The sequence below is a fragment of the Branchiostoma lanceolatum genome, chromosome 8, assembly GCF_035083965.1.
Source record: "Branchiostoma lanceolatum isolate klBraLanc5 chromosome 8, klBraLanc5.hap2, whole genome shotgun sequence".
NCBI lineage: Eukaryota > Metazoa > Chordata > Leptocardii > Amphioxiformes > Branchiostomatidae > Branchiostoma > Branchiostoma lanceolatum.
In genome coordinates this window covers 17,925,371-17,934,977 of record NC_089729.1, presented here as the reverse complement: position 1 = coordinate 17,934,977, position 9,607 = coordinate 17,925,371, and the positions used below count along the sequence as shown (strand labels likewise).

At 41.3% G+C, this 9,607-nt stretch overlaps 2 protein-coding genes across 22 annotated transcripts in view; one reads left to right on the top strand and one right to left on the bottom strand.

Annotated features, from left to right (window-relative positions):
• The window catches only part of LOC136440051 (rRNA methyltransferase 2, mitochondrial-like), a 217,257-nt gene that overhangs the window by 31,453 nt on the left and 176,197 nt on the right, over positions 1–9,607 (bottom strand). The window lies entirely within an intron of this gene.
• Positions 7,240–9,607, top strand: part of LOC136440027 (tenascin-X-like) — an 89,524-nt gene continuing 87,156 nt past the window's right edge. For 18 of the 21 annotated variants that reach the window (XM_066435782.1, XM_066435777.1, XM_066435787.1 and 15 more), the window contains exon 1: positions 7,240–7,384. The gene's annotated coding sequence lies outside the window, so the exon portion shown is untranslated. The remainder of the gene's footprint in view (positions 7,385–9,607) is intronic. The other 3 variants (XM_066435791.1, XM_066435790.1, XM_066435793.1) reach the window with 2 other exon arrangements.

Genomic DNA, 9,607 nt, shown 5'->3' with positions numbered 1-9,607 from the left:
AGAGACTACATAACATCTAAACCAAACCATTTCACGCATGACATTTAAGATGTGAGTCTGGGAGAGAAATGTTACGTTCCCATTTCGGCTGATGAATTGTTGAGCTGTCGTCGCTCTTGGCTAACTGATTGGACCGTGGTTCAATCAACACCTTTATGAGACTGGCCGTCTGCAGGTCCGGGATCCCCTGACACGTTTCTGGGCACGAAAGCCGGCGCTGACACACTGGACACTGATTACTACCATCTGTCTTGCCTTGCTTGGCCACTACTTCAAGCAGAAACACATGGGGCTTTTCCGTTACTGATTCCAGGGGATGGACCTGTTTGAACGCTTGAAATAAAGGATAGGGTGCGACCAAACTTTTGGAGGAAATTTTTGTTAAAGGCAACCAAAGCAATATTAGGGACCCAAAAAAATGGAAATCAAAAAATGCTGAAATCTTTATGGTAGTGACATTTACTAACACTGTCTAGCACATTTGTGTAATAACTTCATACTCATAAGCATTTCAAAACCATGCAAAAACATGTCATATGATGATCGCCTTAGTTTTGCGAGCCTATAAAACCCATGCTGACGATTTTCAGTGAGTTCTCACATTACAACGAAGTCATATTTTTGCATCATGGATGTTGCTATACATTGTGATAGTGTTGTTTGAACTAATCATGTATCACTCACTCATGTATAGAAATGACTAAATAGATTGACTTTCAAAATCCGCTTTTCGGGCCCTAATATATTGCTTTGGTTGCCTTTAAAAGTTTTGATACCAGTGACAAATTCGATTTCAATCTTCTTCGATGTATCAAAATGGAACTTCGTAGCCACTCGATTTTTTGCCCTACACATGGCAAATTTCACATGACGTAGTCATCATTACCTTCTAATATGTCCTTTGTATGTTTGACCAAGAGACAAGCGCTGTTTTCCATTAGGGAGTTCCATTAACAACGCAGTGCTGTCAAGTATCGTTTTGTGTTCAGAGCTACGCGTAACAATACCCATTCATTTCCTATCTATCAAAAGTTTGCATGTCGGGTCGATATTGAGTGGGCCTCTTTAAGGTTAATCATTCATGAATGCTGTAGCACGCGAATTACCAGGTGTTCGGAAGTTCAATACCAATTTTTGTCCTCAAAATGTGTCCGCGACGCTTGGGTTGTGATGCAGCGCCTCCCAACGGAAGAGGTAACACTGCAACATGTTTAAGCAGATTTGATTTGATTTGATTTGATTTATTCGACTGTAGAAAAGTACAGCCAGGACTACCCAACTAGCCGAAGGCTATTACAAAGGGTTAGCCCTGGGAACAGTATTCAAAGTTCAATACAAACTAATTAGTTACCAAATATACATGTATTATCAGAACATTCAGACTTGTATGTCTCAAATCGATCTTTAATTTTACACTGCTTTAATCATTGGCCTGTAATTGCCTAGTCAGGACTAGGAGTTAATCCAGGCGAATTAACACGGATTAGCAAATCCGGAGGGCAGCCCCTAAATAGCACTGCTGAATGGAGTAATCTCCTAATGACAAATGACATGGATTAAGGCGTCATTAGTATCTGTACGACGCAAAGTGGTACAAAGGGGGCACTGATAAACCCTACGTGACCTAGTTCTGGATAGGGGTCATCTGATCAGACATTGCACTAAATGAGTAAGTGCGCCGATATGAAGGTTAGACATCTAGGTAACAAGATACACAAGTTACTCAAGCAACTGGGCCAAAAAAGAAAATAGATTTTCTTAGTCCCTGAGGAATTATAGTGGTATTTCAGGCTGAGTAACTTTTGTATTGTTTAAAGGAGTAAGTTAGTTCAAATCCTCCAGCACCATTATTGATGTACAGGGCGGTGCCCATCTCCGTTTAATAGCCCTGGGCCACACTGTGGCGCAATCACTGTAGCAGGAGGCTAGTCCACTGGCAGTGAAGTGTGTTTAATCCATACTGTTTCAGAAGTATGTACCATTTTTATAATGTCTTTGGTATGACTCAATGCGCCTCTTGTCCAGAGGTGTCCTACCTGGGGCTTGAACCCCAGTCCTTCTGGTCCAAGTAATTTGAACCAGATGTGGTGAGAGACAGAAGCACAGACCACTACACCACAGGGACACCCCCGAAGTGGTTTGTCCGTTTACCTGATAATTTCTTGCGATCGGCAGAAGAATTGGTTATTGCATTAGCCAAAGTAAGATAAAATCGCAGCTGGAATTGTAACAAAACCGAAAACATAACCTTCTGACTTAGGTAATGAATGTTTCTTCTTTTACCGTACAATTTTGATGTTTCACGAGTGGAAGGGTTTACACTAGATGTTTGTGTGGCATTTGTATTGACATAGCCGATTGCATACAATCAATCGTTATTTTATATAAACAATATATTCGAGTTCTACATCTAACAAAAGCAGGTACCGGTATGACATGGTTTCCCAGAACAGTGGCTCAAAACTGCCACCTTGCGAGATTTAGTACAACAGCAATTGGAATATTCTATATTGCATGTCAGTTACTGTACTAATACTACTAAAACAACAGTAGCTAATTGAACTATCAGCATAAACCTTGTCTTGAATTAACCTTCTTTTGAAGACTACGTCAAGACATCCTAGATTGTCTTACCTTCAGTAACATATCTATTCAGAGTGTTGGTATAAATCTGGTTTTTCAATCCTTATCGTTCGTCACTGATGAAAGACAAAGGATGCGGTCTGAAACGTCTGACTGTTTCAAAATTTTATCCAGTTGCTTGAGTAACTATTTTTGGCGTCACTTCTGCTTGGTTTACTCTTTTGATTGGCAGTAAGTGTGTCTGCAAATGTCATTTGTGCCCGGACAGTATGTGACTAGAAATCTTCTTACTAGATCTTAACGTGTTCATGCCGAACCAATAAATAAATGATAGATGTAGCCTCCGTTGCAGACTCCCTCAAGCTGTTTGTTACCGTTGAAGGGTGGCTGAGGAGTTTTGGGATGTTATTGAAGAAACCCTTTATACATCTCTGTAAACCTTCCTCAAGCTTAAATTTTTTTCAGGTGGTACCTTATAGCAAGGTGATAATTTACGCAAATTGGTATGACGTCATGATCACGTCATCATGGGTTATAGGGCCACGCCCATTTTTAGAAAAAAGGCTCTCCTTGGCTTGCACTTCGATGTTTATCAATATAACGTTGCAGGAATGTACATGATAGTAATACATCAAGGATTATGCGTGTCTATGTTTATAGTTTGAAATGACGATTTTTGGCGAATTGTGATTAAAAAAATAACAATAGAAATTCGCCAAAAATCGTCATTTTTCTAAAAATGTTTTCTTATTACATTTTTATCGTTATTGCAACCCCAGGGAGTCAACGAAATCTAGATCCGATGTTAATGCTGTAATTTCGTGAAAGATGTGGCTTTACATTTATTTCTGATGACAGAAACACACACATGAGGACATAAAAACTTACGCATCAGTAGATGATACCAGAAATATTTAGTAGTCTTGTCCCTAGTGGTTGATTGAATGTCTTGTGAGTGTATCGTCTCAGATAAAGCCTAAAAGTTTATCATCTTCTCCTCCAGATGCTACCCATGCGTCGTAAAGCAACATCGGCTTCCCCATCTTACAAGCACCAGTTATATGCACACTCTGGTCGAACCTTATTTGAAAGCTATAAAAACTATAACATGCTGCGCCGTAGTAATGTAGCCTTCGGCGAGGTTGAACTTTTATGGACATATGGGGTACCGTTTCTGTCTTAAATGTGCACCCTGGGATCCTACTAGCCTCCTTCGCAGACTTCCTAAAACGGCGGGGTATATATTTGGGGGAGGGGGGTGACGCGATTTCTTACACGGGCCAAGGTTTTCTAATGCCGGCAAAGTAGTTTCGCTGCCGAGGGACGAACGCCTTTCGTCCCTCGGCGACATAACTCCCTCGGCAGCGAAACTCCCTTGTCTGCATTAGAGAACCTTGGCCAGTGTAAGAAATCGCGTCACCCCCCTCCCCCAAATATATACGCCGCCGTTCTAGGAAGTCTGCGAAGGAGGCTAGGATCCTACCTTACTCTCCCTATGCATTGTAGTAATCCCCAAGCAGATGTAGAATGGCAAAATCGTAACGTTTCTCAAGATTCCCGTTCTTCTTCGGTCACATTTTACCTCTCGGTGTTCGCGCTATTAGCTCACGGCGTTTATTTATTACCGGGTACCCGGTTGATTTTAAGTACGATTTAAAGTCATCCCGGGGCCCGACCGTGCTCAAACATTGCCCGGTAGCTGCATCGTACCCCACGGGGCCACGTAGGAGTCACGCCCGAAAGCGAAAAAAAGTCCGTTAACTACCCGCCGGTGCCCCTTTTTCCGATTGTGACCCAAGCATCTAATTCTACAGAACAACACCACGAGTAACGCTACCTGTATGTCTACCCCACATCTGCTTGAAGATTCGTCCAGCCGGCTGGGTGTAGACAATGTGCCAAACATTCCGGTCTCTGACAGGACACGGTCTTACCGACACTCGTGTTTGCACACGCCATGTTCACAGTTTACAGACACCGTGAGCCTCACTGGAAGGACTGTTCCAGAAAGAAGTGGGTGGGGTGGGGGTAGACAACAAGCTAAAAGCGAAAATGCGTTCCGAGTTGTACGAGTGGTGGTGAGTCATAGATAAAGCCAAACAGGGGTTCTGCCCTTCATGTTTTGTTTTCCCTAACCCGCCTGCAATGAACACAGGCACGCCCACTAATCTGATAGTGTACACGAGCAACTTAGGCTGCACCAAGTAATTTTTATGGATGACGTCCTTTGGAGACTCTAAATCTAATGCGAGAGCGCGAAAAAAACCCAAGAAGGACCGAAAAAAACAAGATGCCTAGATTTGAAATATAATAGTCGACGACACATGTTAGGACACAAATTGAATGAGAGAACACAGTGTAACAGCTAACAATTATTTTATTCATCACGGAAACAGCAATAATTTGAATAAATCAGTTGAAGTTGAACAGCAGTTGTTGTCCTATCCTGTTTCTTTCCATATCCCATTGATTTGAGGCACTGTTGTAACTCTTTGGTCATAGTTACAGGAAGCGGAATTTCTTGGGGTTTTTTTTTGGGAACAGACCAAAATCAATGCGCGCGCGGACGTCATCCATAAAAATTACTTGGTGCAGCCTTATGTATAATATCTTAAGTGTACATACTTGTAACTTGGTTCAAGTACACAATTTGATAAGGGATTGTAACGTGCTCTACATACAGTTACAGAATGTCAGGGGCAACAAGAGGTACTAATAAAAGTTTATGTCGCTGCACTGATCAGTAAACTATCATTCCCAAAAAGTCAATCAAATCATGAATGATTACGAATGTTGGCTATATAAGTCAATTCAAATCTCTGTCCATAGTAGCAATTCTGTCAAAGTTTTCAACCTCAGAATTTTGTTAAACCACAAATATGAGTAAAGTCAGTAGTGACGTAAGGAGGCCACCTAGGCATGCGCATCAACTATAACCACCTCCGCACTTCACGCTTTGTTAAATGTGTTGTCCTCAAAGAAACGGCCGCCTCTGCCAGTAAAATGCCATACAGCGTACCCACTAAACCACATTCGTTGGTGTTTCTTCCTGTTTTAAGATGAACGTCTTTGTTATCACGGCGGGTGTAGCGTGGTAAATTTACATAGCATCAAGTTCGTGAAAAGAGCTCAGTTCGTATTGAATGCCACGCCGTTCCTGTGCGCCTCTTCCGTCGTAATTAGTCGCGTAATGTAGATGTAGGGTGTTGGGCGAGAAATTAGGATCGTGCGTAAGTAGTGGTGCGTACCTAAACCCCGGACCTGTTCCGGACCTGTTCTTAACCTTTAGGTTCAAGTCCAAAAAAACCTAAACATCTGGAATAAAGTCCGGACTTGAAAAAAAATCTCTCGCTTTTACACTCCTTTTTGATTTAGACCATCTTAAAGTTTCGTTAGATCGTGAAATTTGCACTGGAAAAATATGAAAACATTGCTGTTTTGTGTTTATAACTGAACTTCTGCATTAATTACTGACTGCATATAATTCCGCATATCATAGTTTTCAAATTGCATGTAAAATATATGCCGATATGCAATTTTACATGAAACAGGAAAAAATGTTCGTAGCACACATATTCCATTGGTTCAAGTCCGGACTTTCAAGTCCGAACCTGAACCTTAACCTCTGGACTCGAGTCTGAACCTAAACCTAAACTCGGGTTTAGGTACGCACCACTATGCGTAAGGGTGTGTGTGTGTTGAAATGCTATTTTTCGGCAACTTTGCTCAGTTGTTTATTTCTTCTGTGGAAATCATATCTTCCCAACTTCCTGACGCAATTCTTTTACTATGTCACCCCCCACCCCCAACACAATCCTTCCCGGTTTACCCCTAACTATAAATTTTCCCCGCTTCCACCGTTATTTTACGAGACCAGCGTGACTTAGTCTGTAGACAAGATTCAAAGAAGCAGATATAACATTGTGAACGAATAACTCCCACTGAATTCATGAAACATTCTGTGCCCCCGGCACGTATACACCCGCCATTTCTAGAATCCTAGTCGTTTTATTTAAGGCAGAAAGTATTGGACTGGACGTGTTGACCGTTCTGCCTGATAAGAATACCTGCTAGCTGCGTTCGCCCTAATCTATCTAAATGGTCGCACCAAATTTCTACACAGCCATCTATAGATGCCATACCGCCAGTTTGATTGATATTGACATTTGCTAAAACTAATTCTCCCACACACCGCGAATCAGGGAAAGAAAAAACGGGACTTCGTTCAAAATATAACGTACATTTCTGTATCTGTATCTAAATAGCCGGTATAACCGCCATTCGGCCTAACACACCAGCTCCGCAGGCACGCGGCGCAGCAGCAGCTGGTTACATTACGCCGAACGACCTGTCACGTCTAACCTTCGCATATCTAACTGCATGCATTGTTTAAAGCTGTCTAATGAGGATGCTTCCACGGTACTTGGTTGCAACGAGTACCACCCTACGATCGTTCTAGGAAAATACGAATTTTTGAACACATCAATCCTAGTAAGAGTTTTGTAGAGTTGGCGGGGTTTACTGAGAGAAAACATGCAGACGTGATCAATATAACGGCATTAGGAGGCGTGACGGAACGATAAGTTTAATGCTGCCCACGCAGAGAGCTTCAGAAGAGGGCGCGCGCTTCCCGAATTACTCGTGACGTCATTTTCGCACGATATTTCGCGCGGCGGTTTCGTCAGCACAGACGGGAGACTCATTAACGGGTCAGGATCTGATCCTGCTGTCTGCGCATGCGTTATCGTCAGGTTACGGTGTGCTGCAGATGTGGACTTGACTTGCAGCCAAATATATACAGGTATAGTCGTTTATATCTACGTCTTCTTACGCCATATGGGGAGAGATAATTCGCCATGGTTGTTATAAGGATATCAGGCGCGGCGTTGCTCTTCATTATATGTTATGCCAGGATAAATACGTGTAAGAAGGACAAGTTCTATATCACTATGCAAATCCCTAGGAATGGTCTATGGCGTCATTAGATTAGTCCTTGTAAATGCCCCTGTACCCCCCTCCCCTCTCGGGAGAGCGCATCGACACGCATGTCAAGTTGGGGATCATTCAATGCGAACGTGACCTAACGGGGACGTATGGCCACATATATCATTTCGTGGGCTTTTAATCACCGGACGCAAGGGTAACGTTTATTGTCTTCGTCTGGAAAATATATAACACTCGCTATTTTCAACTCCTTGTCAATGTTGAAAAATGTAGTTGCACAGTGACAGTAAACATGATGGCATTGGACGGATTTGCGCTTGCCTTGTCCCATACGTAGGGGCTTTGTTAACCTGTCGTATACGTGACCTCTTCCTCTTCTCATCCACGCCTTTTGTATGATATTCAAAACAGATTTACTTCTGAGATACTTTAGTAAACAATAGCATTTTACTAGCTCGGTTACCTTTTTCGTTGCGTTCAACAATTTAGACAATGTTGATAATGGGCGTTTACCGATTTCGGGGTCATCACGTAGAAGAGGGCGTAGCCAGTCAGTCTATCAGAATGTAGTGCAACATTGTTTACATCCCAGCTTACTTAGTTAAGGTAAATCTCACCTGTTACAAAGAATACATTTATCAGGCGAGAAAAATGTCAAAGTGTGACTGTAATGTAATATCTCGTCCACGGAACAACGGTTGTTGTGTCAGTGAGTAGGTCATGTTGACCTATCATGTCAGTATGTGTGGTTCAACAGGTTTGTAAGGTACGTATAACATGTGTTGTCGCTAGTATAGCCTAGGGGACACAACAGGGGTGTCTTTGTCTAACAGTGACGCAGAACAATTTTCACATCCGACAATTATAAACAGTCCACTGCTTTCTTTTAACACTCTGTCAGTTCGCACTTAATTCTATCAATCATGATGACACATGTACACGATTAATTTCTATTTATCAAATTAAGAGTATCTGTTATACATTTCTTAAGTATTCTCTCTCATTTCTATAGCTTAAGGTAGGGCACGGCTGTGCTCAATTCTTATCATGAACATCAAAACAACAATCTCCCGCTATACATGTATTGAATAGTTATTCTATGACTATAAATCATGTCATTGTGTACGGTTATGATGTTATTATTGCAGTAGGGATAAACTTAAGATGATATGCATGTAAAGATTTGTTGCTACTTTAAGGGGCTTTCATTAATTTCATGTTTAAGTAACAGGTAACTCAGTAATTATGTTGCGTTAATTTGCGTTTTGAGTGTAAATGTTCTGCGTTTAATGCTGTCTTGATCAATCATAGAATCTACATCATCGTTAATGTAAAGGAATTGTCAAAACAATAATGCTGAAGTAAGTCGAGGGTGAATTACAGTATTTCACAACTAAATATTTGTGGAAAATGCAGTAACGGTAATTTGCGATTTGAGGGTAAGTGGTTGCGGTTAATGACGTCATAACCCATTCTCTGTCGACCAGACTCGACATTATATTTGTCACTCCTTATAAAGAATATGTGCGATATTTGCCATGTGATATATGATGCACCTGTAGGTGTAAACGTGCTACGGAGAACATAGATAAGGGTATTATATCAACACTGCTAGAGATGGGGGAGGGTAGGGAGGTTAACTATATATAATAATAATAACTTTATTGCACAACAATTGTACAAGGTACAAAGTATGGCATTCACTGGTACATAGATAACATTCTGTTAGGCTAATCAGTCTATCTTATACAATATGGTGTAGTAGTATGGAATGACAATGGAATTTTACAATCATTGGTGGAGTTTCTAATGTCTAGACATTCTTTGATATACTTCCCAATGTATACCATGCATGGGTTGTCACATGTCATTATGTACTTAAATTTGGTATTCAAGTCCATTGAGATAAATCCTGGTAAATCCGACGATAGCATTGAGTATAGTGAATTACGTATGTCAGAATATTTGGGACATACAATCAAAACGTGATATATGATACAGTCACTAGGGGATTCATGCATATATACCGACTCAATATATGAAAACACAGAAGGTGGTGCCTTTCTAGTGCCATTAGTGC